This window comes from Protopterus annectens, chromosome 5.part0 (assembly GCF_019279795.1).
Source record: "Protopterus annectens isolate FY-2018-M chromosome 5.part0, PAN1.0, whole genome shotgun sequence".
Taxonomy (NCBI): Eukaryota; Metazoa; Chordata; order Ceratodontiformes; family Protopteridae; genus Protopterus; species Protopterus annectens.
In genome coordinates, this window is record NC_056735.1 from 1080190935 (window position 1) to 1080215258 (window position 24324).

Consider the following 24324-nt stretch of genomic DNA (forward strand, 5'->3'; position numbering starts at 1 on the left):
ATTGCTGAAAATTACAGTACATAAAGCAGTTCAAAAGACAGCATTTATGTTTGTAGAGGTGTTGGCACCATGCACATTTTCCTGAAGATGTTTGCACATCATTTCAAGTAATGTTTCAATCAAATAGTATTATCATTTGATTTCTTGTTAAGTAAAAAATCCCTTATCCACTCCAAACCAATCTTTTGTGGAATAACAGTATAAAGGTCCTTGATGTCGATTGTCAAGAAACAAGTATTTTGTTGATATTCTAAATTATTGATGCTGTCCAAAAAGCCCCATGAGTCCTTACATATTTGGGGCTCACTTTCTACTAAGGGTTTAAGAATACTGTCTATATACTTGGCACAGCCATAAGTTATAGACCCACGGCCATCGACAATGGGTCTATAGGGAGGATTGTTGATGGTTTTATGGATTTTTGGAGAGCCAAACAAGGCTTGGTGTTCTGGGCGCTAACATGGATAAGTACTGGTGCAGGTCTAAATCTATGGACCCTTCTAAAAATAAGTCGTTTAGCATAGACCTAATCTTTTTGTATGCTGAATTGACTTCATTAAGGCTAACCTGAGTATAAGCAATGGTGTTAAGAAGTTTACTCATACTTTCCACATACACACAATGGTCCATGAACACTAAACCTCCCCCCTTATCAGGCTTCGTTTTTTTAATATTGTTTTTAATGACCGTTGTCCAATGAATATGTTTAGGTTGAATGTTTTGTAATGTTAGGGCAGTTATATAGTTCACTATTTTTAAATAGCATTCTATTGTTTGCATGCTATTTTTTGCTTGCAAAATGCAGGTTTTTTTATGTGGATTCACTTTACTGATGCTTCGTGAGAACATTTTTATACTTTAACATTTTAGGTTTCTAGTATTACTATCCTTTTAGTAATAACGTATGTTTTTAGTAAGTTTGATGTTTCATTTGTGATGGTTTTGTATACCTTTAAATGACTAATTAAGTTTAGGACAATTAATTAATATATTTATCCCGCTTTTAAAAGGTTACTTAATTGGTTTGCTTGTGTTTGTCTGAAGAAGGCGAGGTAAGAACCTTGCCGAAAGTGCTCACAATAAATTGGTTGTTTTTCGTGGACTTGCCAGCTCTTATAGTTTCCTTTTCACCTTTATTAAATGTGTAACACACCCCGTGTACTGTCAAAGTACCAGATGGCACAGAAATAGAAAATTAATTGTTTTACTTGGCCATTTTTTTTTTTTTAGGGGTGTCCCTAACAGTGTCCGTAACACCCCCCTGTACTGTCAAAGTGCTGGATGGAAATATAAATGTTAAAATATCATTTTTATTTTCTTTTACTTGTGTTTGCGGGTTGCGGTGCACCACTTAGCAATGAAGACATGCCAGACATCTAAAAATAGAAACTGGATGCTTTTAATTTTAATGAAAAAGGTCAAGTTTAGGCATAGCTGAGCATATGTATGTCTGACCCTAGCTAGATGAGTATTGTGGGAGATGGTGACTGCAAATGTGACCGTGTGATGGTTGCTTTGCCATGGAGGATGGCACTGTAGGCATGCTGCAGTGGTAACTTGTGTTGTGTAATATCAACTCCAACATACCTTCACCTCGTGTGGGGGGGTAGCCCTTAGCTGCACTGAGGTCTTTGTAATTCCACTGTTGATGGGCTCTCTCGCTATTTGTGTGCTAGCATGGGTACATCTCCCAATGTATGTTTAGGTCATTCAAGTGACCCAGGATCAGGGTACAGACCCAAATCTAAATAGAGTTGATGAGGTCCATATAAGCAGAATAGGCTTCCTGGTCACATGTGGTGGCTGGTAGCTATTAATGATTTGAATAGGTGTGTTGGCAATGGTGAATTGCCCCTGCAGTGTCCCCTGTGCATCTTACTACCTGTACAGAGTGGAGGTGTGTATGTGTCTCATGTATACTGGCATCACACATCCCATGTCATTTCTGCCCACACTTTGGGGTATGACTGCATGATAGGATGATTGACTAGGCAAAACTGGAGTGCTCTCTGCAGCTTTGAACCATGTGTGTGTGCGACTGCACAGATGTTAGCATTTCCCAGGGTTAAGAATGCTTGCGTTGGGGGCAGAGTCATGTGTACACTTCTAGCATTTACAAGTATGGCCTTCAGTGTGTGCTGCACTGACAGTTGTATGTTGAAAGTGATAACCTCACCAGTTTTCCTACTGAAGGCAATATGGGGGTGGTGAGAACCATTGACAGATGCCTGAAAGCCAGTTGAGACAAATGGAGGCTATCTTTATTGAAGCATCGTGGTCAGTTGACCATATCATCCCAGGCTCACAGGTACTGGAACCTCCTGGAATATCACAGAATAAAAGGCCGCATGTTAAGGTCAATTATTTCCTGAATGTATTGAGGCATCAGTCTGGGTGACAGCGGAATGGTGCATAAGACTAGGGACATACCTGCCCGGGACACAATCAGTGTACTCATTCATGTCCCACTGCATATAGTCCAGGGACATACATCTCAGGTCAGGCACGCCAACATGGACTGTGACAGACTCGTGACAGTACCTGCTGGTGAGAGACAGCAGTGCGTATGTGATATGGTGGATTTTGTCACCTGATACACAAGTAACTGTGACCATCCACATATACAGCCAGGTGAGAAGCACATCAGTGTGTCTCACAATGGAGGATCCAATGTGTAATATGTTTGACATGTGGTGATGCCTGTGTGGCTGTGGGACACAGGTGTGTGGCCATGTGTGTTATGTACTGTGTAGGCTGTGGCATTTTTGTGTGGCTTTGCCTCTGAGGTCTCCTTTGTTTGTGGATGTGTATGCTGGGGACCTCTGCATATGTGTGTGTATGTGTTGTGTAGGTGTGGGTGGTATGTGAAATGTACCGATTGTGTTCACAACCTGTTCAGGGACAGATATACATGCTTGACAGGGAGAGAGCATGGACTATAGGCTCCTAATGTCATTGCATCTCTCGCACAGTGTGTTCCTTGCTGGTGTTTGTAGATGGTTGTCTATCCATGTACATGAGGCAGGTGCTACACTGTGCCAGGATGCCCATATCAACAGGACTGTCAGAGGAAAGTGTTGGACATTGTCCAGCCATATAGTCCAAAATCTGAGGTAGGAAGGCCAGGGAGACCTAAGGGTTGGTCCTTCAGCCTAGGTGCTTAATACAACAGTAGGAGGCTGACACCACTGCTTACAATGTAGACAGGCTATGAACAAGCAGTAATAGGTGCAACAGGACAACTCATTTGAACACCTTATAGGACATGTAGCAAGTAGCAGGAAACATCAAGATCATGAGGGCAATGCATGATGTATTATCACTATGTTGCTGATAGCCACATACATACATATATACATACTGTAGTGATTGATGGCGGGGTATGATGTGTGAGTTAGCAGTAGATAGTGGTGGCAAATGTGGATGTGCAGGGTGTGTTCATAATGATGTATGTGGTCCTGTGATGTGTTCCCCACTTCATGTCTTTCAGGTGGGATGTACCACCAGAGGAATCCACCTTTCTCAGAAGCTGAGACTGCCACGATAATTGATGCCCTGAGACTCCATCACCAGGTGCTGTTGTCAAGAAGTCACCATTACTAGCAAGAATGCACTGCAGTTTGGACAGACCTCATGGCATTGGTTAATCATGTAGGCCAGCATGACCGGAGCTATGAGCAGGTCTGACACTGGGCCATGGATCTGACACATCATGCATGGCAAAGGGCCACAGCTGTGGCCAGGGACTGTGAGGGCATCAGTGGAGGACCTGCTACACAACAACCACTCTCAGCCACAGTGGAGTTCCTGGCAAACCTGGTTTCAGCCACCAGCTCACAAGAGTCAATAACACCGTATGTGGGTGACACAGCTTCCACAGCCGATGAGCATCCAGGTAAGCATCAAGTTGTCATAACATTAATATTGTATCATTCATAGTGGCAGCCTTTGCATACTTGTACACATATGTCAGGTCAATCTGAATTTGTGGGGGGAGGTTTTTAATGCACACATGTGCACATGTGCACACATATTGTGAATTGGGAGGGTGGCCTAATGGTTAAGGTGTTTGCCTTACAAACACAAGGTGCAGGGTTTGAATCTCACAGGGGATAATTGGCTAGGCTTAAAATAGCTTGCAAGGGCAGTTAGCCTAGTACTAACCTATGGGGAGGGGGGTTGGCATAATGGTTAAGGTGTTCACCTTATAGACACAAGGTGCAGGATTCAAGTCTCACATGGGGTATCACATGGGGTAATGGGCTAGGCTTAAAAAATGGCCCACAGGGGCAGTTAGCCTAGTATGAATCTAATCTATAATGTCAGCAATGTGGGTAGTATCACAGTTTGTACTGTACATGTTGATATATGCAGATATTATCCTGTATCAATGCCACATTTGTGTCTACTGACAATACCTCTCCCATATAAATCCATAGGTACCTCTGGTGTAGCTGAGGTCCATCATGCTGTAGCTGGTGAGTATGTCACTGTTTTGTTATGGCTCATCTATACCCTAGCATGTTAAGGGCTGCCAGTTACTGTTAAGTATAGCCATATTGCAATACTTGCATGTTCATTTGTGGAGGGAGTTCACTGCAGTGCATTACATCGGTAATCACAATAGTATATTTGCAAGAGCTGTAACATATTAGCACATATTTCTCTGAAGGTGCTCAGATGCTGCACTGCATGTTGTTATGGGCCTGTCTTGTGTGTGTCTGTTGTGGTCTGCTTGTGTATTGTGCATGGCATCAGTCATAATGTGTGATCTGTATAATGCATTTGTGGCACCTCACCTGTACGTGTGTGTGTGTGTGTGTGTGTGTGTGTGTGTGTGTGTGTGTGTGTGTGTGTGTGTGTGTGTGTGTGTATGTAGATCAGCAGACATTATAGTGCAGGACATAATGTAGTTATGTTGTCTTCCCCTCACAGGTGACCATGGGAGTTGGAGTGTCCCCCTCTCAACCTGATATCAGTGTCTCATCAGACCCATGATGATGGTGGCCATAGTGAGGCACAGGTGGGGTTGTTGGGGGCTGAATCTGTCCCATTGGCTGACATCCCACTTCCTCCCCCAATGTCTCCGCAAACATTCAGTATGCCCACACATACCCAGTCTCCAGCAGCCACAGATATTGGACAGTCAGAGGGTGGTGGCATTGAACAGGAGTGTGTGGTGTCTATGGCAACTGTGACTGTAGACAGTAGCTATAGCCAGAGAATTGGTGAGGCCCCACACAGGCATTGACAGGGTTGCTCGAAGGAGGACTGTTGCCCATCCAGCACCTGTCAGAGGTTTCACAGCACATGTCACCCAATTCATGTTTTGGTCCATCATGGAGGCACAGGCATGTTGTGAACAGCACACTAGACAGATGTTCAGGGTCAATGATGCCTGGCATGCATAACTCCATCCACGGCATTGGTGATGCCTTAGATCATTTCGCTGATGTAGTGGATAGACGGTGGGGTGAGACATTGTCATTCCTTAACCGTGCAATGCCTGTGCTTGAAAATGTGGTGGGAGTAGGGTGTCAGACATGTTTATGTAGGTCAGCAACAACATCAGTTGAGAGCTCACGTGGCCATGCACAGTCACACTCCTGTAGTGGCAGTACCACCAGCACTACTGAAGGGGGTGCGCTGTCCACACCACAACATGGCAGGCCATGGGCATGTGGTCCTGGTTGGTTCTGTGAGGGACACAGACCCAGCAGACACTGGTCTCCATCAGCAAGTAGTACTGCATCTGGCCCTGGGCATGGTGGTGCCAGTGCCACTCCTGGCAGAACTAGTTCCCATTTTCATGGCCAGAGACAGTGAGCTGTCCATTCTACCATGTACAGTCCACAGCTGTACAACATACCCTCATATAGGGCTGGCGCATAGCTTGACTGTGTACATGCACACACTCACACAGTACTGTCACATGCAGGTCACCACCAGACAGACACAGCTCCTCTCCATGGCCCAGCTGACCAGCGCCCCACCAGAAACACACACACACACACACACACACACACACACACACACACACACACACACACACACACACACACACACACACACACACACACACACACACACTATCAACTGTGTGGCACAACCTGCTGTTCTACTAGGCACTGTCTGGATTACTCAGAGCTGTGTACTGTCCATCTCTATGGCCCCCTGTCCCTCCATTGTCTCTGGCTTTGTTCAGCTTTCTTGCAGTAACAAATACTGACATCTGGAGAGTCTGTAGAACTCCTACTGTAGGTGTAGCTCACATGCAAAACAGTAGGCGCAGCCAGTCTTGAGCCATAGTCCCTATCAACCACAGTAATGTACTTAGGCCACTAAGCCATGACAGCCACCAGTCAGTGCAGTGTACGTCCTGACATTATTAACCAAACACACATACATAGCACATTGACCCCTGCATATTGTGGAAATGGAACATGTTGGCAAGTTGATTGGGCAGCCCTGAGAATGTGTGGTCTGCTGCTATTACCTTATAAACATATATGTTATTGCATTTATATGGGAACACAGGTGTGTCACAGTAGGGGACCATACCTCTCAACAGTACAGATTTTTGCAGAATGTCTAGATGTTTGCCTCATATTATGGGTCCCTTTTATCATAAAATTGTGTTTTGTCTTCCAAATTACTGGCAAATCATTACAGACTGAAGTTAGAAAACAATGACAGACATTTGAGTTTCAGACTTTATGCCCTTCTGAAAATTCATGCTAATGCAAAACCTGTTATTCTGTTTACTTTCTAAGTTTGTAACTGCAATATTTAACAATTTTCTCTCTTTTTGAGCCTTTGTCCAACTTTTCTTTATGGCTTTATACAGATTTCTTGCTCTAAGATGTTGAGAGGTATGTAGGGGACTCTGACATTGGCATCCATGTATTTGTCCTATGACCCTACTGTTTGTAAGTTCCTCACATAGTGCAGTGGGTTTTGCTGGCTTGGGGCTTACTGCATATTCTGGGGCAGCCAGTACTTGGCAGAGAGTCTCTGTTGTCCCACATAGCTGTTAGTTGTCTACTGCTATCCTGGTAGCCCACTCCATTCCCTTGCATACATGCAGCAATACCATACACATGCTACCTCAGTGTACTACCCCATTCATTTGTTGTTAAGAAGAGTGACTTACCTTGTGCCTGCATCAGTTGAGAGGACAGTGCTTCGGGGCTGACTGTGTCAAATGCACACAGTACACAGCCTATACATGGTAAGGTACAGGTAGTGTGGTATGGCTTACATCCTTTTTACTATGTATGTGAGTTGGAGTGAGGTGTCAGTCCTTGGATCCCTAGGTTGTCAGTGAATGTACTATGCATTGCCTTTTTGCCAAGGCCATTTTGTACTGGGCATGCTTATGTCTGCCTACAGGGATATGCTCAGGGTGTTCCTCCTCCAAGAGTCCCCCTGTGGGGACCTTGGCAGTGGTGGGGGGCTGTTTCCACAGGATCATATTGTGTAGCATGGAGCATACTATGAACATGTGAACATGTGGCTGGAGAGTACTGCAGACCTCCACTGGATATGTCAAGGCAGTAGAACCATGACTAGAGCACCTTGAATACATGCTCTATTATGTTCCTAGTTTGTGCATGTGCCTCATTACAGTGTTCTTCAGTTGGTGCATGTGCATTTCTGATGGGTGACATCATCCATGGTTCCAGTGCATAGCCAGCATCCCCCACTACATAGCCATACAGGATGTCCCCCCTGGCAAATGTCTGGTACAGGTCTTATGCATGCCAGATGTGGGAGTCATGATAACTGCCAGGGCTGCCAGCACACACATTCATGATAATGCCCTGGGCATTGCACACAACCTGGCAGTTGATGGAGTGATACCCCTTTACGTAGACTGTACCCTCCTCACTGGGTGATACTTTGCTGTGCACGTGAGTGCAGTTTTGGAACCCAGTACCTCTGGGTAGTGTGCTACATGGTTTGAAGAGATGCATATTGATGGTCCTCTCCTCAGGTGTGTGGGGTAAATAAATGTGCTTACTGGCATGTGTTAGCATGACATCCAGGAACTGGTGGAGTACCCTGGATGTGGATGCCTCTGAGACCCCCATCATGTCCCTAGTAGGTCTTTGGAAAGTACCTGTAGCTACCATTCTTAAGGCTACACATACCATTGTTTCCACTGGGATGGGTTCCCCTCTATTAGCTCTGGGTCTGAGGTGAGGGTGACAGAGCTCAATGAGTTCCTGTAGTACGTCCCTGTCTACCGTGTAGCACTCTACAATCCCCAGCTCATGTAGCGCCTGGAAGGTTACACTGGGGATGAACACTCTTCTCCTTCTCAGTCTGAGCCCATTTTCACCATCAGCATCATCACTGACCTCAGCCTCTAGCACATACATGTGTAGCAGAGCAGCAGCAGCCCCTATCATTTTGTGAGTTAAAATTCCCAGGTGTGTACTCCAATGGTGCAGAGTATGTGGGAAAAGCAGATTGTTGGGTGTATGCATACTTTATACTGGTGTACTGCAGTTGCTTCCTGTGTGATTGGCTCATTATGCTGCATTCCACCTGATAGGTATATCATTGGGGGTTTGAATGGGCTAGTGTCTGTTGAACAGGGCTGATCAGCCATTTATACTTGATTGACTTTCCCAGGCTAATTTCTTTTCTTTTCTTTTTTTTAATTTCTTCCATTGCTAAGCAGTGCAGTGTGCCTTGCAAACCTGCGGTGCTAGTGTAAACATTGCTCAGCAGTTTGGACCCTTTCCTGTACACAGGCCTACTTAGCTTTTCTTTAACCAGCTAAAACATGTACCATGGTGCTAAGCATAGCTTAGCAGCTTCAAACACCCTCCCCCCAACTTAGCTGTGCTTAGCTGAGCGCAAACAGGTGCCACTAAGCTCCAATCTGTTTAAACAGGCCATTACACACCTCCTTTTGATGTTAGCTATTTGTTCTGCATACACCAACACAGTTCTAGCCCTACCACAGTTAGTACCTACAGACACGGTGGCCCTTTTTACTATTCAATAACCTTGGCTCATTTACATACACCTAATTGTGTATCTTGGATACTGCACTACACCAAGGCCTATCTCTTTAGCAACCACTGTAACCTGCCATTGTATGACTCTGCATGCTGTGCACTATAATGCAATACTTTTGCATATGTGTAAATTTCATATTTTACAGTTTTTATTTATTTTTTTTACAAAACGGCACATTTGAGCATCACTGCGCATTTCTTAAACATAAAATATGTATTAAAAATTATTTTTCATAATTTGCATTGCTTTTTTTAATTCACTGATGATTGTTTGGGCCATTTGCATGCCTACTGTGTACTACAGCCTTTTCTGGTGGGCTTTTACAGCCCCTGTTAAAGATGTATGCTCCAGTACACGGTTTGTAGCAGTGTACATTTGTAATACTGCCATGGCACCTACACAGGTGCTTTTCTGCTTGCTGAATCACACATTTACCTCATTTGCATGGTTTTCACCAGCTTCTGAGGTGATTTGCATTCCACGGACACCTCCGTGTCCGCACAGTGTCCGCACACTTGTGTACACCCCTATTTCCTGGATCACTCGGTGGCCATATTCTATGTTTGGGCCACAACATTATTCCTACATGGAGTATCGCACCATGTAGGCTTTATTGAATTATCCCTGTAGTTACCTTTAAAGGTGATCTTCTGCTGTACAGAGCTATGAAGCTGAATTGTGATAACAGACTCCATCCATGGTATTCAGAAATATTTTTATATCATGGTAAATGATGTTGCTTGAAGACTGGCCACACGCAGGACGGGAGTTATTCAGAGACATACTGAGCATGAGCAGGGAAACATGAGGAAATCTTTGTCCGGTATAGTATCTAAATAGCAGTATAATGAAATGATAATAAACAACATTATTACAATAAAGATACTCACATATATAAATGAAAGGTAAACAGCATAGCAGAAACGAGTCAGATTTATATATAAGTTACGACAGATACTAGCTCCAGAGTTAATGCCCACAGGAAAATCCTAGAGTTACAGATAATGGACCAAGGAAGCATTTATGGGATAATCACCTCACTAGTAAAACTATATTTGCAACAGGCTGTACTCACCAGAGGAAGCCAAGTTATTGTGCATCATAGCCCTCAGCTGCACTGTGTCAGCTGTAGCTCTCAGTGCTTCATGCCTTCCTGTCTGTGTGGACACCAGTGTATATATGGCTTTAAGAATACTAGAGTTTCAGAAAAATAGTAGCTGAAGTAGGTAAACTCTGAGACCAGCTAAACAAACAAAATATCAGGGATCTAAAGTGGCTCAAAAATGAAACACAGTGGTGTTAAACAATTTAGTTTTAATAGCACCAAGTTAAAAATATGAAAAGCTTACAAGCTTTCATACAAAATGATTTTTTTCAAGTCAGATAAAACCAGAGAATGTAGTAACAGATATTTAAATAACCTCTTTAGATCACATGATCAAATCACATCATTAAAAAAAATTAAAAGAACAGTCACCTTCTAGTATGCATCTTTAGTAAAGGCTTTATACTTTAGCTACAATTTAAGCTTGGAGGTTGGTCAGCTCTAAATACTGAAATCTATTTATAATCAGCATTTTCCATCTTAGTGGATATATTACCAGCTCTTATACTACCACTTATTAACAAAAGCACTGAAAAACTAAATAAATGAATTTCTCCTTTATCAAGGGCATGCTTATATAGTGAATTAGTGGGTGGTGTTTTATGTCAGACAAATGTTCACCGAGAAGTTTTTTTTAATTCCGTTATGTTTACCAGTAAAGAAGGCATTACATGTTTGACATATAACAATATACAGCACACTATGTTTCATACCACAATTAGCAGGGGTTAATAAATAATTAAAATAAATTTAACTTGGTTCTATTAAACTAGGTTGTTTTATACCACTGTGTTTTCCTTTTTGAACCACTTTAGATTTTTGATATTTTGAAAATAGTAAGGAAACCTTTTAGTGTCAACAAGGGACACAATGGGTTTATCTCAGGCATCTGTTTCAAGGATACTCCACTGTTTTCTCAGTGCTATGCTACAACATGTGGAGATGCATATGTGAGAAGACAGACAACACTATGTGGGCTTTTTATGACACCGGCCCTTTTTCTGAGGTAGTGGGGATCTTAGGCTGCACTTATATCATTATAAAGGCCCCACATGGGGGAACAGAAAAAAGGTAAATTATTTGCAAGGGTTTCTACTCCATCAACTGCTAGGAGGTCTGTAATGCATGGGGAATAACATACAGTATGTCTGTGGGCCACCCAGGCAATGCTCAGAACTCCCACATCTTGCACATATCTGACTTAAAGTATGTCAGCAGTTCATGCAAGGTGATATTATCTAGGGACATCTTATTGGCAGTGCCACATATGCCCTGGAACCATGGCTAATGACAGCTATCAGAACTCCATAGAACATGACTAAGAATGAATACAACTGTGCCCTGTCACTGACTCGGGATATTGTAAAATACACATTTGGCTATTTGAAGGCCCAGTTCTGCTGCATGGATATATTTGGGGGGATCCTCTTCAGGATGCTCCAGCCACACATAGTAAGATATTTGTAGTATGTAATATATACTATAAGATTGTTATATGTAAAAGTTACAGACACATTTAGGAGGAAGAATCCCAAACATAGTAGTGAAGGTGGTGCTTAATATGGAGCATGTGGAGGAAAAAGTTGGAGGGGAGGACTATACCAGATGATGGTGAGTAGGGTATGCTGTGACACTGGCTAAGAGGCAGTGTCTGTTTCACAACTATGGGCTATAATAAAGCATTTTACAAGATATAAAAAGTGAACAAAAAACAGCAAAAAATAACTGGCAAATACACACCAAAGCGTCCCAAAAGTGAAGTCCTTGTAGTAAAATGGAAAAATAAGACACTGATGGCTGTAATATCCAAAAAAGGCCTTTACTAGTGCAAAAACACAAGCGCTTTCACAAACAAGCTTCTTCAGGTGTAATTCAAGCACTACAGATACACACCTTTTATACTATCAAACATATCACATGACCTTAATCCTTAATTACAATATTTAAAAACACATGACATGCTTAAAATGAGGAATAAAAAACTCCAGTGCGTAGCTATGAAAATGCTACATTAATACTTTTAATACATATATCAAAAACTAAAAACAACATATCAAAAGACAAAAAGCAAAAAACTATCTTTTCAATGGCCTTCTTCTTAATCTAGGTCTTAAGGGAATACATTCATTGAGACCATGCCCTTCTGTAATCCTCAGCTTAGTAATCCACACTGCTTCTAAATTTTCAGTCCTATTATGAATGTCACCTTGCCTTAAGCTCTCTTGAATTAAACTAATAACTCTGAAGCTAAAAACGTGTCTGATCAGTATTAGTGACATGCTTGGCAAGTGCATTGGTGGTGCTACCTTTCCTAATGTTGTAAATGTGTTCCCTAATACATTCTCTAAGATGTCTATCCGTCTTGCCAACGTAAAACATAGAGCATGTCTTACAGCTGGCAAGATAAACAACATGTCTGGTGTCACAGGTAGCTGAAACATGAAAAAAATATTCCTTCCCTTGGTCAGGGTGATTAAAAGACAGACTACTGTCTATATATCCGCACCAGTTGCAGGACCCACACTGGCTGGTGCCAGAGTGTTCTCTGTCTATTGCATTCTCCCTGGGATAGCATAATCGCCTCTTGATGGATCTATCATTCCTAAAGCTAATCCTGGGGACAGTATCAATGATGTCAGCTATGCTACTATCTGTCAACAAAACCTGCCAATGTTTCTTAATGATTTCAGTATATCTGTTGACATCAGATGTGTATTTCAAACACATTCTAAGTGGATTACATGTGAGATCTCCCTTGGGCTTATCTGTATGTTGTCTCCTCTGAGAGAAGTAAGGCCTTGCTTCTCTACCTCGCTTCTGGACAGCCACAGGTACGTGTTGTGTTAAAATCTTATCATCATAACCTCGTTCTCTTAAATAGCCAGTGACTTTGCTTAATTCACAGTCAAAATCTACTTCTCTGACACTAAGTCTAGAGGCCCTCATAACTTGATTAGTGACAACATTCCTAAAAATATGAGGGGGGTGTGCACTATTGCGATGTAGGAGATGATTGACATGGCAATCCTTCCTGTGTAATTTCGTGTAGACTGACCCTGTCTCATCTCTAACAACAGCCACATCTAAGAAGTCCAACTCCTCATAGGACATCCTATCGGTAAAATGTAAAAAAGTTGTGGACTCATTGATAGATGATAAAAAACTACAAAGACTGTCTTCATCGCCCTCCCATAAAATAAAGACATCGTCCACAAACCTGCGGTAAAATCGAATATACTGTGTAAAAGGGCCTTTAAAAACGTAGTCCTCTTCCCAAACTACCATGACTGCATTGGCGTAGCTATTGGCACAGGATGTGCCCATAGCCACGCCATTGCACTGTCTGAAGAACTGATGTCCAAAAAGGAAAATATTGTGTTCCAAAACTAGCTCTAGGAGAACAATCAATAAATCAACTAGTTCTACATTATAAGATGCATAATCACTCAAAAACTGCCGCACTGAACTAACCCCAGCTCCATTGGGTATCACAGTAAATAAAGAGACTACATCATTGGGAGGGTGGCCTAATGGTTAAGGTGTTTGCCTTACAAACACAAGGAGCAGGGTTTGAGTCTCACAAGGGATAATTGGCTAGATTTAAAATGGCTCGCAAGGGCAGTTAGCTTAGTACTAATCTATGAACCTATGAACCTAAGGGTGACAAACATAAAACCACGGTCTACACCTTTGGATAAAAAATCGTATAGATCCCTTAGGAAATGTTCAGTATCCCTAAGCACATGCTGTATGTCATTCAAAAGTGGTCTCAGATGTTTCTCAATGAATATAGAGATGGACTCAGTGCACCATCCCCTACCTGAGACAATAGGTCTCATAGGTAGATCTAGACGGGATTTGTGCACCTTGGGTAGACCTTGTAAAACAGGTATCAGTGGTTTAGCAGTCAAAAAATAGTCAAACAACTTCCTGTCAATCAAACATTGTTGAAAAAGAGATTTAATACATTCCATAACTTTTTCTATATGGCTATTCACTTGTAGAAGGGTTAATACTTCATAAAATAAGCTATCTGTTAGACTATCCAACATTTTCTTCTCATACCACCATTTATCAAGTACAACAATGAGTCCACCTTTTATTCATTCCCCTTATACATCAGTTTCAGTGTTAAATTCCTTGTAAACGTCTTTATGTCGAATTACATCAGCAAAAGGAATCTAGCATTTTTTACAAAAGCACCATATAACATTCCCTTTACCCATGAAAGAGAACATACAGAGGAGAGACCAGTCGAGAGGCAGGAGCCATACAAGGGGAAAACGGAAGTGGGACAGTGCGTTGAGGAACCAGCTAAGTATAAAAAAAGCATTTTTGAACGCACAGAAGGATTGATTCTAAATTTATCTAGTGTTTCTTTAACGTTGCATCAATTGGCAGTCCTTGGGAAGGGACTGTCTTTCATACTCATGAGCCGTTCTTGTTTTGCTGATGTAATTCTAGACATAAAGACGTTTACAAGGAATTTAACACTGAAACTGATGTATAAGGGGAATGAATGTTGTGCTAGTACAAATGTGTTTGTTAGACCTAGTTCTTTTATTCCCAATGTTAACCCTATTGTCAATGCTTTTGAGAAATTATGCATCAGGGATATATATGATGCATGTATGACTATAGATACCCACTCCAGAAGAAATGGATATTCTAATTTGAGTAAACAGGAAATCAAAGCTTTAAAGGAATTGGAGAATGATCAGCGTCTTGTTTTCAGACCAGCTGATAAAGGTGGACTCATTGTTGTACTTGATAAATGGTGGTATGAGAAGAAAATGTTGGATAGTCTAACAGATAGCTTATTTTATGAAGAATTAACCCTTCTACAAGTGAATAGCCATATAGAAAAAGTTATGGAATGTATTAAATCTCTTTTTCAACAATGTTTGATTGACAGGAAGTTGTTTGACTATTTTTTGACTGCTAAACCACTGATACCTGTTTTACAAGGTCTACCCAAGGTGCACAAATCCCGTCTAGATCCACCTATGAGACCTATTGTCTCAGGTAGGGGATGGTGCACTGAGTCCATCTCTATATTCATTGAGAAACATCTGAGACCACTTTTGAATGACATACAGCATGTGCTTAGGGATACTGAACATTTCCTAAGGGATCTATACGATTTTTTATCCAAAGGTGTAGACCGTGGTTTTATGTTTGTCACCCTTGATGTAGTCTCTTTATTTACTGTGATACCCAATGGAGCTGGGGTTAGTTCAGTGCAGCAGTTTTTGAGTGATTATGCATCTTATAATGTAGAACTAGTTGATTTATTGATTGTTCTCCTAGAGCTAGTTTTGGAACACAATATTTTCCTTTTTGGACATCAGTTCTTCAAACAGTGCAATGGCGTGGCTATGGGCACATCCTGTGCCAATAGCTACGCCAATGCAGTCATGGTAGTTTGGGAAGAGGACTACGTTTTTAAAGGCCCTTTTACACAGTATATTCGATTTTACCGCAGGTTTGTGGACGATGTCTTTATTTTATGGGAGGGCGATGAAGACAGTCTTTGTAGTTTTTTATCATCTATCAATGAGTCCACAACTTTTTTACATTTTACGCATAGGATGTCCTATGAGGAGTTGGACTTCTTAGATGTGGCTGTTGTTAGAGATGAGACAGGGTCAGTCTACACGAAATTACACAGGAAGGATTGCCATGTCAATCATCTCCTACATCGCAATAGTGCACACCCCCCTCATATTTTTAGGAATGTTGTCACTAATCAAGTTATGAGGGCCTCTAGACTTAGTGTCAGAGAAGTAGATTTTGACTGTGAATTAAGCAAAGTTACTGGCTATTTAAGAGAACGAGGTTATGATGATAAGATTTTAACACAACACGTACCTGTGGCTGTCCAGAAGCAAGGTAGAGAAGCAAGGCCTTACTTCTCTCAGAGGAGACAACATACAGATAAGCCCAAGGGAGATCTCACAAGCAATCCACTTAGAATGTGTTTGAAATACACATCTGATGTCAACAGATATACTGAAATCATTAAGAAACATTGGCAGGTTTTGTTGACAGATAGTAGCATAGCTGACATCATTGATACTGTCCCCAGGATTAGCTTTAGGAATGATAGATCCATCAAGAGGCGATTATGCTATCCCAGGGAGAATGCAATAGACAGAGAACACTCTGGCACCAGCCAGTGTGGGTCCTGCAACTGGTGCGGATATATAGACAGTAGTCTGTCTTTTAATCACCCTGACCAAAGGAAGGAATATTTTTTTCATGTTTCAGCTACCTGTGACACCAGACATGTTGTTTATCTTGCCAGCTGTAAGACATGCTCTATGTTTTACGTTGGCAAGACGGATAGACATCTTAGAGAATGTATTAGGGAACACATTTACAACATTAGGAAAGGTAGCACCACCAATGCACTTGCCAAGCATGTCACTAATACTGATCAGACACATGTTTTTAGCTTCAGAGTTATTAGTTTAATTCAAGAGAGCTTAAGGCAAGGTGACGATAATAGGACTGAAAATTTAGAAGCAGTGTGGATTACTAAGCTGAGGAGTACAGAAGGGCATGGTCTCAATGAATGTATTCCCTTAAGACCTAGATTAAGAAGAAGGCCATTGAAAAGATAGTTTTTTGCTTTTTGTCTTTTGATATGTTGTTTTTAGTTTTTGATATATGTATTAAAAGTATTAATGTAGCATTTTCATAGCTACGCACTGGAGTTTTTTTATTCCTCATTTTAAGCATGTCATGTGTTTTTAAATATTGTAATTAAGGATTAAGGTCATGTGATATGTTTGATAGTATAAAAGGTGTGTATCTGTAGTGCTTGAATTACACCTGAAGAAGCTCGTTTGTGAAAGCGCTTGTGTTTTTGCACTAGTAAAGGCCTTTTTTGGATATTACAGCCATCAGCGTCTTATTTTTCCAAGATATAAAAAGTGATGGATCCAAATAATTATCCAGACTATAGTATTCCATGCAAAGACTGCCCACACTGTGAACCAAATAATTATACATAGGCTACCCAAGTAACAAAGTGCTGAAGGCGGGTACAGTTGTCAGCATATACACAGGAGGACAAAGCCACAGTGTCAAGTGTAATCTCTAAATAATTGTGTGTGTGTGTGTGTGTGTGTGTGTGTGTGTGTGTGTGTGTGTGTGTGTGTGTGTGTGTGTGTGTGTGTGTGTGTGTGTGTATGTATGTGTTTTGCTACATTTGAACATAATTTTATGCTGTGGGTATCAGACCTGTGTGAATGAGAGTGGGGAGACTGGGGTACACTGACCAGAGACAAGTCACTTTCCATTGCTGTGTGTGTATGCATGTGTCTGTATATGCACGTGCATGCTGGGACAGAGCTTCAGCTGATGTTGCAATATTGGGGAGTGCTATCTGACAGTTTTGGGGAAAGTGTGTGTGTGTGTGTGTGTGTGTGTGTGTGTGTGTGTGTGTGTTCAGACTGTGCATGTCCTAATCTCTGGGAGTGCCTTCTTCTTGGAGGGTCAGAGAAATGAACCAAACTGTGACAAGAAGACTGAGTGCTCTATGAAAATGAATAGTGATCTGTGCCATGGACTGACACATCCTGAGCATCCCGACTACATAGACATCCACTTTGCAAGGTAATTACCCAATACTGGATAGTGAAGTGGAAGTAACAAAATGACATATGACTGACCATGGTATCCCCCTTCCACAATGATCCTCACCAATGGAGACAGAAGTAGACTGTCATGGGAGGTAGCACCTGATCCATGTAAGCTTCCAGTATCACATGTCTATGATGTTGTACATGGGGCCCATACAATCCCAGAAGTCATCACACAGACCTCATGCAATCTCTACCAGCTCAGTAGAACAGTGGTAGTGTCAACCTTGCCCTGTATTATGATCCTGCATGTACTGTGGATCACAGACACTAAGATAGATAGCTCTGGCAGTGGATGGTACCCATGGCATTCACAACCATCTACACAATGTCCATTTTGGTCTTCCTCTTGCTCAGTGGAGCTTCAGCAACCAAGTGGGAGTGCACCATATGGGAAGAAATCCCCTTCATAGCAGAGCCGTCTGTTACATCATGTCGTCATGAAAGTTCTGTGATGCATTCCACAGACTTAGAATCTATGGGGAGGTTGGGATGTATACAGCACATTACCTGTGTCCAATACTGACACTGTGATCCCTCTCCATGCTGGGATTTGGCTACCATCATCAATAGGGCTGGACATATCTCTAACGCCAGACAGTTTATTCACAGTATAGGATCTTGATAACACTTCACATGTGAAAACACCAAAACAAATTACACACACTAATACCTCTAACCAATAGCTGAATCCAAGGGAATGACTAAATTTTACCTAATATAGTGGCTTAATAGGCAACATACCCTGTGCTGTTGGTCTTTGCACCTGGAGCCTTGCGGTTCCTTTGCAAATTTTTATTTATTTATTTATTTATTTTACATTTATTAAACGGGTTAGCCTGGCTGAGCTTTTGGCTCATTTTCAGCAGAGACCCGGGGAGAAAAGCTCTTCAGGACTAGAAAATAATTTATTAAATTTTAGTAACATAGTAGTAACAATCAGTTATAGGATCTTACAAACAGAGACCTGGAGAGAAAAAAAGCTCCTCAGGCAATTCAGTATGGTTACCCCAAATATGGAGTTATGCTTGTAAACTGTACTAAACCTCACATTTATCCACAATGTAGACATTTGACCATGTCAAGACATAGCCACCTCATGCATCTCTGGCATGCTCTGGGTGGCTGGGGTAGGTCCACACCTAGATCCAGGAGTCAAACATGAAATGTAGAGGTGACTGGACTCCCATCCAGAGAGAGTAGTAACTTCTCTGTCCCTGTTAATGGTGAGTCATTCTTTTGGTCACCTCTCATTGCCCTCTGTGGTAACCATTTGAAATGTTGGGACCTGCTAGTCTGAAACATCGAGACTGAATTGCCAAAATAATGGATGTGCATGCACTAAGTCAGAGATCACCATTTCTTGGGATAGTCCCTTTTCTCTAAGGTATGGTGCTCTTTGATTTAGTAGGTCAGGGGTTGTGTGCGGGGTGCTGCATAAAATGAGTTTAAAGGAGAACAGGGAAGATTCATTCTTCTCCTCCTATAGTTTAGTTCTTTTTTTTAATGTGTTAGCACTCTGCATTTTGACTGCTGAGATTTCAATAGGGAGCTGCTCTCTGCTTTTGCGTCAGGTGGGCTACTTAAGCAGCACTTATCAATTTTGTGGCTCATGTCTCAGTTGCTCGAAATGTTTCTCCTGGCCACTAACTGCATTGATGTCATTAACATGATGAGGCATGGTTGCAAAAGGGCTGATCTGATTTCTCAATGCAAATCATTTGCCAAAGGTGGAGATGGAGGACCTGCAGCACAATCTCATTCTGTGCATGACAGAACTTGTATTTACATTTCATTCCCCATGTTCAGACATCCTGCTGTAGAATGGAAAAGAAAAACTATGTGAGAATATTTATATCCATACTTGACATGTGCCTACACTGATGTAAATTGTAGGGTGCCTGTGTGGCATGAGGTATGTGGCCTTGCTGTATCTCTGTGGGAAATGTCACACAAACACATATTATTAGATCACCATGGACAGGTGTTGTGTTCTTTCTCTATTCTTGACACAGCTCCCCTCCCTCCAAAAAAAAAAAAAAAAACAGGAAAAACATTTCAGCTGTGGACTAAACTGCATGTACTAGCCTCTGACAGTATTCCACTGTTACACACACACACACACACACACACACACATATATATATATATATATATATATATATATATATATATATATATATATATGTGTGTGTGTGTGTGTGTGTGGTTGTATTCCTGCTACACATACAGAAAGGTACAGTACAATGGCATACTGACCAGAACCTCTCAAGGGCACAAATATATCTGGCAGATGGTAGAGGATTTTCTAAATAATAGGAGCACATGTGTTCCTGCTGCTCCATGTGTTATGCATCTACATGAACATAAATATATGTTGGGCCTACATGTGTGCTGTATGCACACTGGTTACTGTTTCTTTATCAGGCCTATGTAAACAATCTAATCTTTGAAGCATCAGACACTCAAAGCATAATATGAGTGTGTGTGTGTTTGTGTGTGTGTGTGTGAGTGTGTGTGTGTGTGTGTGTGTGTGTGTGTGTGTGTGTGTGTGTGTCTCTCTCTCTCACATTGAGCTACTACAGAATGTTGTTTTCATCTGAGTTACCCTACAACCCTACAACAGGTGCATTAAACTCTACTGTTTGCATAAAGCAGTCCCCCCAACAACAAAAATTAACAATATAGCATATGTAGTATATCAAGTGCAAGAAGGGTTAGCAAGCTGTGCATGTTGTCAGACAAAAGTCATAACAGTAAATGTGGTAGAGTTCTATGCTTCTGCTAGAACCCTGACTGGATTCTACATGTACACACACAAGCAGAATGCTATATGCATTGCAGTTTATTGCCCTGCCACTTAGAAACATGTATACTGACATAGCTCTGTACCCCCCCCCACCAAAAAATACAAATCTCTCAGAATGTCTGCATGAATATGCCTCTAAGCTTCAACATAAACACAAATTTAAGATTACTATCCATTCTGTAAATTTATAAAACAAACATATATTGCCATAGTGGCAGGTAATGTCAGCTTTTGAGATGCACACTTACCCTTCAGACAAACAACTTTCAGTAAAATCAATGCTCTGCTCCCTTTCCATAAGCTTAGAGTGTTGCTGGGCTTAGGGAGTTATGTCAACTACAGGGATTTATATTGTGAAATTTCAAAGCTTCAAGTGCAGCAATTAAGTAGGTAAGTCAGCAGCTAATAATGTTCATTTATAAATGTTTTTACTCATAATGGCATTGACAAAAACCACGCTAAGAGGCTCGATTACATACATGCACTCATAGATTAGTACTAGGCTAATTGCCCTTTTCAGCCTAGCCAATTACCCAATGGGAGAATCAAACCCTGCACTTTATGTTTATAAGGTAAACACCTTAACCATTATGCCAACCGCCCACCCCTAGAAACCACAATGAGCATTCATCAGCAGGTTAGTAACCCATGTGAAGATATGGAAAAAAAGTGGAGTAATACTGCAGCTTATACAGGTGTTAACGATCAAAAAAACTGCTATCCATATTAGGAAACACACAGCTAGTAGACATATCCCATGCCTGTGGTCACACCTTAACACCATAATGCCAAGCCATCTAATTGTGTGCTAGACAATAATAAAACCACAGCTGCTGTTGTCATCAAGCTGTCAAATTTTTCCTGTCATGTTCAGAAAAAGGAAACATGCATGACTGTGAGAAGGCTGTCATAGTTTCCCAAAATGTGATCAGATGGCTGAAAATGCCTTCAAAAGACAGTGAGGTTGCCAAAGCTGTTATGGAGAACACCCATCTGTAACAAAGGAGAATGGAGAGGCTGTCCAGGTGAAGGGCTGCATATGATAGTTTTTAGAATACTTTTGAGTACATTCAGTCTGTAGTTGCCAGTATGTCTGCACTCTTGCACTCTTCCAAGGTATATCCCTAAAGAGATGTTAGCTTTAGGATTACCTTATAAATAGTCTAACTGTATTTAATTCTGCATATGGAACACACATATGCTTTTCATTAACATAATAAGTAAACTTTGCATTGAAAATTCTCATAAGACATGCTAGGTATAACATTATACTGAGATTACATGTGCTATGATGGAAATACAAAGCATTGCACTGGAAGTAATATTCTTCACACACCAACAGACTGGACACAGGACACAGAATTTTTCAGCCTGGCATGTTTCCAGTGCAGGCTGAGCCTGTTTGTAACTGGCCTGGTAGATAGAGGCATGCTCTAACAAAGCTTAGCTGGATGCAGTACCTCCACACAATGCATAAGACAGGGTTTAAGTATATGTTGATCTAGTAGATTGGGGAGTTATCTGGGACAGACATTTCCTCTTTGTTATATGCACTTTTAATTTTTGTAGGTAACAAGTATCATATGCACTTTGTTTATAGACCATAGACCAAAAATTGTTATAGGTTGTATGTCATAGGTTGTTTGTAGGGAGCCATGGATACAGAGCTCTACACAGAAGCTGTGCCTTTGTAAAGACTATACTACACATTTGACAACATATTCTTTTGGTGCCAACCTGCACATACACAACAGATAATATAAGTTGTGTTACTCCAGACATCCCAACATATCTTGGCATAGGGGCATAATAATATGAATGTAGGCAATAGCTATACTATTTCCTACCTGTTATATATCTGTGTTATAATGTTTTATATAAGATATCTGCCAGATATACAAGTATCAAATGATTTCTTTCTCTCTTTCTCCATCTCCCTCTATTTTTTGCCTTCCTTTGATATATTTCTTTTGGTAACATTTTTTATTTTTCAGTTTGTTGTTTCACTTTTCTTCATTTTTATTGGCATTTTCTACAGCATCTATCATGACCAAGGTTGCCAGTCACAGCAGCCCTAGCCTTCCCCTGCCTCCAGGCCTACCATACATTGGGTATGTCAGGGGTAAGTAGAAGGACTCCATTATGGCTTCCCATGGTCACTCATCAGGAGGACAGTGCCACTGTTTCCCTCTAGTACAACTGCCAGGGGTGCACAGGATGTCACTCATGGTGAGTTGGTGAAGTTGATGGGGGAGCTGATTGACTAGTAGCTGGAAGCCCACATCTGCAGCCTGGAGAGGGCCTTAATGTAGCTTACAGTGTCACCTGACTCTACCTTCAACACCTCAGGAAGGGCTCACTAGGTAGGTTGTTCAGGGTGCTAACTGACCTCATTTTCTGGATATTGCACATTAAGTACAATACAGATAGGCACACCCACCCTAGCCTCCATTATTGTGTTCCATGTCCTTGTGTATCAACTCCCTCCCCTGTTTGTTGTTTAATCCTCCTATTACCATTGTCCTACCTTTGCCTGTGTGGGTCTATAATTCTAATGTCAAAGTGTGTCAGCACCTTGTCTGTCAGTCTTTATCTTTGTTTTACACTTGACAGTGTGCACCTGCTTGCATACATCACCCTCTTACCATCTCATATTTTGCTTAAATTCTTCCCCATCTGAATGCATATATATATATATATATATATATATATATATATATATATATATATATATATATATATATATATATATATATATGTCTAGGACACATGCTTGACTAGCGTATGTCCGAATCACAAAACACTGAACAACACATAAAGGAAAGCACTTAACATCGAAAAGCGCTTCCATGTATGTGTAGTTCAAAAAAAAATCTACATTTCTGCAGGGGGGCTTTGCCCCCCTGCACCCCCCTACTTTATTATTCTCACTCTGAGATCGCACTACAGTGGGGAAAAGGGAATTTTCCCTTACCCGCACTGTAGTCTGATCTACAAAACAGGCACACATACACGGAAGCGCTTGTCAATGTTAAGCACTTTCGTGTATGAGTGTTCGATGTTTTGTGATTCGGACATATGCTAGTCAAGCATGTGTCTGGATCCCATATATATGTGTATATATATATATATATATATATATATATATATATATATATATATATATATATATATATATATATATATATATATGTATATATATATATATATGTGTGTGTGTGTGTATCTATATATATATATATATATATATATACATATATATATATATATATATATATATATATATACATATATATATATATATATATATATATATATATATATATATATATATATATATCTATGGGTCTACTTCTAATAATCGAAAACCTATATGTTCGAAACACATATAATAGAGACAGATTAACAAAATGTCATATAAATGGAAATTTAAAAGAACGAACCTCATATGATCGACACCAGCTGCCTACTGTGTACTAGAATTATACAGAGTTTGCCTACATCATGCACACTGCCCAACAGTCCAGGAATAAAAATTATTCTAATTTAAATTTTTACCCCCCACACCCCCTGCAAATTAAATATACCAACTTTGAGATTACACTTCACTGAAGAAAAGGGCAAACACCCACGACACACTGACATCTGTGTGAGAACTGCCCAGTGGAATACGTATGTATAGCACCTTCACTCCTTTTTAAAGTTCTGCTTCAAATGAACCGGAAGTA